Source organism: Galeopterus variegatus, unplaced genomic scaffold, assembly GCF_000696425.1.
Source record: "Galeopterus variegatus unplaced genomic scaffold, G_variegatus-3.0.2 Scaffold7083, whole genome shotgun sequence".
NCBI lineage: Eukaryota > Metazoa > Chordata > Mammalia > Dermoptera > Cynocephalidae > Galeopterus > Galeopterus variegatus.
In genome coordinates this window covers 17,052-23,644 of record NW_007733194.1, presented here as the reverse complement: position 1 = coordinate 23,644, position 6,593 = coordinate 17,052, and the positions used below count along the sequence as shown (strand labels likewise).

The 6,593-nt window shown below is 40.5% G+C and overlaps 1 protein-coding gene across 2 annotated transcripts in view; it reads right to left on the bottom strand.

Annotated features, from left to right (window-relative positions):
- ZNF793 (zinc finger protein 793) overlaps positions 1-5,881 on the bottom strand; it is a 29,910-nt gene extending 24,029 nt beyond the window's left edge. Inside the window, exons 1-2 of one of the 2 annotated variants that reach the window (XM_008591617.1) lie at positions 5,835-5,881; positions 4,550-4,692 (exon numbers count right to left, since the gene is read on the bottom strand). The gene's annotated coding sequence lies outside the window, so the exon portion shown is untranslated. Of the gene's footprint in view, positions 1-4,549; positions 5,207-5,834 lie in introns of those variants that run through there. The other variant, XM_008591616.1, reaches the window with a different exon arrangement.
- Between the last annotated feature and the right edge of the window lie 712 nt (positions 5,882-6,593).

The window sequence follows — 6,593 nt, the reverse complement described above, 5'->3', positions numbered from 1 at the left end:
TGATATTTAATAAACATATTGAATGAGTAAGTGTTTTAGTCCGTTTTGTGTTGCTATAACAGAAATACCCGAGACTGGGTGATTTATAAAGAACAGAGATTTATTTGGCTCACTATTCTGGGACAGCTGCGTCTGGCATGGGCCTCAGGCTGCTTCTACTCATGGCGGAAAGTGGCAGGTGGCCGGTGGGTACAAGCAGATCACATGGTGAGAGAAAGCAAGAGAGAGACAGGAGGTACCAGGATCTTTTTAAGCAATGAGCTCTCGCGGGAACTAATAGAGTGAGAACTCACTCATTAATCCCCCCTCCCCCAGGGAGAGCATTAATCCATTCATGAGGGATCTGCCCCCATGACCCAATCAGTTTCCAACACTGCCACATTGGGGATCAAAATTTCCACCTGAGTTTTGGAGGAGACAACACATCCAAACTACATTGAGCTCTGATCTCAAGTCAGGCACTATGCTAAGTTATTTCCTCAAATTGTCTCACACTGCCCTCTAAACTAAGTATTGCTCTGTTTCCAGACAAAGTCATAGTGCCCTAGAAAGGACAACACTGAGATTTAGACCCGCTTAGCCTGGCTGTGGGGCTTGTGGTTATAACATCTCAGTCTTTCTGCCTGTCAAAGTGAAGACAGATTTGCCTTCTAAAAGAATGATAAAACATCTGATGTGCACATTGGATAGAACTAAAATCACCTCCAGCTGTAGACAGACTAAAATATGAAGGCAGGAAATAAATAATTGGATACATACGAGTACGGTGGAACTGTGGAGAAGTTTTTAAAAAAATTTCCTTCTATAATAAGGTAAAATTGGACCAGTAATTTTTCTTTTCTAATTAAAAACAGATTGTTTTTCTACTGGGCGTGCCCATCTGCGCATGGCATAGTATGGCATACAATGTCACAGTGTCACATGCCCTGATTAAGTAAGGGAATGTGAAAAACAAATTTCCCTTCTTCCCTCAGCCCCAATTCCTCCCTAAGACTGAACAACTATGGAAGAATACAATTGAAGACAAAGTCAATCATTTTTCTTGGTAAAGTAGTACCATGCAATCAGTTAACCAGCAGCATGGCAGTTATCCGAAGGGCTACTACCTTGTTACAAGACTGTGACTCAAGCACTCTTACCATTAGTCCCTAACACCTAAACTCAAAAGCTGTATGTTACCATACACATACCATCATCTGTATGTTCTTAGCCACAAATTTCAAACCAGATCATGGATCTCTGCTCACCACCCACGGAAGTGAACTTAGTATCTTCTCCCTCAACTTATTCTTCCTCGTGGGTCACAGCTTGTATTCCCTGAAGTCGTATGGTTTAAAACCCTGTCTGGCACATTACTTCTCATTACTTGTCTTTTCAGAAATGTCCTGCCTATTCTCAAGTGTTTCATCTTCAATACGAACTGCAGAATTTTTCTGTTATAATTTGGAAAAAAAAAATCCTTCTTAGATTTTGCTTGACATTGCATTGAATTTGTCCATTCATACAAGAAAATGTTGACAATTTAAAAAAATATTGAGTCTTCCAATCCCAACATAAGACATCTCCATTTATTCAAGACTTCTTTACATCTCCAAACAGTTTTCTACTTTGCTTCATCTGGGTACTCATATTTTCTTTTTATATTTACTAGGCAGTCAACTGTGGTTTTGGTTGCTAATCTGAATGACATATTTTAATCCACCTATTTACTGACTGCAATAGAAAGTCATCAATTCATTTTCCCATGTTTATTTTAAACCAGCAACCTTACTGAACTTTCTTAATAACTGAAATGGTTTTAGAGTTAATCCTCTTGAGGTTTTGGGATATACAATTATTTCATCCACAAACATTCACAGTTTTTTCTTCTCTTTATTTTTCTTCTCTTATTTTTTCTTCTTCTCTCACTCCCTGATTAATTGTACTGGCTAGCACTCTAGAAGAAATCAAATCATAGGAGGAATACGTTGCTCACTTGAATGGGAATGCTTACAGAGTTCTGTTAGTAAGTCTGCTACCAACTTTCAATTTGAGATATAGAAGGTCTTATTACATTAAGAAGGTATCCATATAGTCCTATTTTACTATCTTTCAAAAAAAATCCCGAACAGATGTCGAATTTAACCAAATACTTTTTTCCCAAGCATGAGATGACTGTATGGTATTTTCTCTTTGTCCTGCTAATATTGTGAAACTAATTAATAAAATCTTTAGATAATATTGAACTTAATTTTTAAGATAAATTTCCTCTCAGCTGTAATGCATTATTTTAATATATTGTTAAATTTTTCTCAGGATTTTGCATAGACATTTATAAGAAGGCTGGTCTATAGTTTTCTTTTGCAATGCCACCTTTTCCAATTTTGGGAATCCATACAACAATGCCAGGTTTATAAAAAACAGGTGGTAGCACTTTTTCTTTTATAAATTCCCCGGAATAGTTTAACAATTTGAAGAATTATGTGTTACTTGGAAGTTACTTCAAGGCTCTATAAGAAATCACCATTGGTTTATCTAAACTTGACAGTTGTCTTTTTCTTTTTTTTGAGAAGAGAAATAGGAGATGGCAGGAGGTGGTATATAAGAACCTTTTTAAGTATTTCAAACTTTCACAACCACTGATCTTTTAGTTTTCTTTCTCTTCTTAAGGAAGTTTTATACATCCATATATTCCTGGAAAATCATCCTTTGTATGCCAGGTTTGAAATATATTAATGTAAAGTTTACAAAAATATTTTTTAATGATATGGTTTTTGCCCTCTTTGCAGTCCTAATTTATATATCTCTTCATTTCCTCCCGACTTGATAAGGCTTGCTAATGGTTTATCTATATAATTGATGTTTTAAAAAAACAGATTTATGTTTTCCCTTTTTTCTTTTATAGCTCATTAATTTCTCCTTTTATATGTATTGATTCCTTCAACTTCTCATTTATTTCTAACTTCCTCGATTGAAGATAAAAACCACAGAAAATCATCCACAGTTTAATTTAACTCAATTGAAGAGACTATCCCACATTACCTCATCTGATCTTTTCCATCTTGATTTAAAAAGATATAACATGGTTCACTGTCACAGAATAAACAAAACCATAACTTGGGATTTACAATATGTATGTAAAGTCATTGAGCTATACCCTTAAAATAAGCACGCTTGACTGTATGTGTCTCATATCTCAATTTTAAAAAAAGAATATTTAATGATATGGAAAAATGTCTGCTGTAAAAATGTCTGCTGGATTCAAACTTAAAAACGTTGCTCAGAAACAGCCACATCTTGCCTCCCCACCCCCCCCCATGAATGTTCCATTAAATTAAAGTTCAAAACAGGCAAAACTAACCTGTGAAGTTAGAATTTGGGAGAATAGTTCCCCCTGGCAGGCTAGTGACTGGGAGAGGGCATCAACTACAATGTTGTTTTCTGATCTGAGTGCATTACCCAGGGGGGTTTGTTTTGCGACAATACATTGAGCTTAATATTTACGTATATTTTTGCCTGTATCTATATCGCAATAAAAGATTTACGTTAAAAAATGTTTAAAATTATTTTCTCCCCAAATCTGGCACTGAGCACAATGTAGCTGAAAGAAATCAGCTTGGAGAAAAAGGAAATGCCTGAACTCCTTACTCTGGCTTATGATGTCAGCATGCAAAGTTAAAGACTACCTGTCCTTAACTCTGTACAATTGAAAAACAGGGACCATCTGCCCTTAAAACTAAAACGACCTGCACGGCTTCTGAAACGTGTTATTTGTTTTAGTTTTCAGCTTCCTTTATTTCTTAAGACGTTACAGGCATTGTGCTTTTTTGGAAGATTACATAAGGATTGAATATAATAATTTCAAAAGCAATTAACATATTGTTTCAGCATTGTAGCCTTTCATTAGGCTAATGGCCAAAATCTTCTTTCCATTTTATTTTAATCTTGTCTCAGCCATATTAATGACTATTAGTTCAACTTTAATTTCAGTGAAGAATGGTTCCTAAAAGTAGCTTTAAGTTTTTTTTTTTTTTTTTTTGAAAGATGACACGTAAGGGGATCTTAACCCTTGACTTGTTGTTCAACTTTAATTTCAGTGAAGAATGGTTCCTAAAAGTAGCTTTAAGTTTTTTTTTTTTTTTGAAAGATGACACGTAAGGGGATCTTAACCCTTGACTTGTTCTTGTCAGCACCAGGCTCCCAGAAGTGAGCCAACCGGCCATCCCTATATGGGATCTGAACCTGTGGCCTTGGTGTTATCAGCATCACACTCTCCCAAGTGAGCCACGGGCCGGTCCTTAAGTTTTGTTTTTGTGGTGGTGGTTGTGGTTCTATCTTTACTGAATTGTTGTACCAGGAGTTTATAAGTAACCGATTTGTGAAAGTCAAACGTGCCATGCCTAAAAAATACAGAACAAGGCAAAAAGACTCCCAGAACACAGTAACTTCCAGATCTAGTTTCTTTTCCTTCAATAATTTATTTTTAAGTTGACCCTAGATAAAGTATTTTCTAAACGCTCTCAGTTTGCTCTTTCAGGCAAATGTTTACATTATCAGTTTAGATACTCACTCAATAAACGCTTTGTTTTCTGAACCACAGGCAAGATCACATCCTTTCTAGATGCCAAGGAGTCAGAATGAATTACAAGAAGCCAGGCTCACTCTTGAGATGCTGTCATAGACGGGCATGTCATTACCTTTCCCTGAAAGAACCTTAATGGAAACATTAGGAGAAATATGCATTAGATCCCTGACAAGAGCAATAGAAGCCACGTCTTTAATAACATGTTACCTTAGATAAACTTAGCACTTGATCCTTTCAAAGCATTTTCATTATTGTGGGGAACAATAAACCGGGAATTTTAAAAGAATTTTGAGGTGGGCCTTGGCTGAGAGGTACTGGATAGAACTGGCTGCTAGTTAGCTGTGGAGTGTCACATAGGTGAAGTGTGTTCCCATTATGCAGGGCTGCAGCCTCAAATCCTTGACTCTCTTGTCCCTGACCTCTGAATTTCACGAGCCTCCTCAACCAATCCAATAAGCTTCCTAATCATAGACATACATACTGTCCCTAATCACAGGCCCCCAATCTTCAACCCCCAGAGGTTCTCATACTCATTGATATCGCCATATGTCCAAATTTGACCATAAAAGACCACTGGTCAGTGACTACAAAGCTCATCGACCCAATTTGATAGCCACTGAATCACACAGATCCCAATCACAAATGCACACTGATCTCCAATGATATCCCAATGACTGGGACCCCGACAGTCCCACCCCTCTGACAGTCCCAATCACTGACCCCCATTGATCCCTCTATTCCCCATTCCCCGAGCTACAAAAGCGCAATCGTTAATATTCTCAGATTCCTCCATAGATGATGTAAAGGAAGTGTCAGTCACTGGTAGCCCAAAGCATTTCTCCAAACATTGAAACCCAAAGTTTCCACAATCACCATTTCCAGTAGCCAAACTATTACTGCCCACAGAACTTGGAGCCTCCAATCACTGACCCTCTTGGGCTTCCGATCACTAAGCCTTAACTCTTTCCAAATCAGTGTCTTATAAGTATCCACTTGGCCCCAGGCCCACGAAGACCATTATAACTGACTCCCACCCACCCTGCTAATCAAGACATTTCACAAAAACCTCACTTACTGATTCCTCCCAATTCATCTTCTTCACAGAGACCCTGACACCTGCCACCTGCCACTGACTCCCACAAACCTCCACCCGCCACCACGGACCCCCCCTACCCCCACCCACACCTCCACCCCCGACGAGGCTCAGACGCCCAGTCACTTAACCCTTCAGTCTCCTAATCATTGACCCTTACGGGCACCCATAGCTGACCCAGTCGGGCCACCGTAGTCGCCCGGTCACCATCCTACGTAGGTCCCAAGGTTTGATCGTTTCTATCACCAACTCTTCCTATTTATCCTGGATCCGCGCCTTTCACCCAAAATTGGCCGCTCTACCATGCCGCCTCACCGCGGTATAAGCTCTTTTCCTGCCAAGTGGCGGGTGCGCAGACTCAGTCGCGACTTTGAGGCGGTCAGTCTCCACCCGGCAGGCAACCTTCCAGAGAACAGGATTCTGGGTTTTCAGAGCTTTACCGGAGGTATTTTGACCGCGCCCACTTGACAACCTCTTTCTGGGAGCGGCCATGTTTAAGATTGTGCCGTACAACGGATGTCTAAGCCCTTTCCTAGACCAGAGGATTAGGGCGGGGAGAATTAAGTGTCCCCCGATTCGTAAACACAGACGTCGTTGCGGCTCTTAGCATCTCTGACGCCCAAATCTCCTGTGACAAATATGGCGGCGCCCGGACCTCGAAGCTGAGCTTTCTTTGTCTCCCTAGCCCAGGCAGTGAAGGAAGATGGCCGCGTACATTATTACAGCTTTTACGTGCGATGGGTGCGGCCATCTCCCAGGAGGAGCCCCCGTACGGCCAGGTAAAACTTTTTCTGGGACAACCCTAGGAGTTGGAGGGCAGCGAAGGGACTAGCTCTTCTCTCGGGGAGCTTGAGGCGGCCTGTGGAAGGGGCGTGGCTTCACGGAGAGGGCGGAGCCACGAGGAAAGAGGCGGGGGGGGGGGGGGGGGGGGGGGGG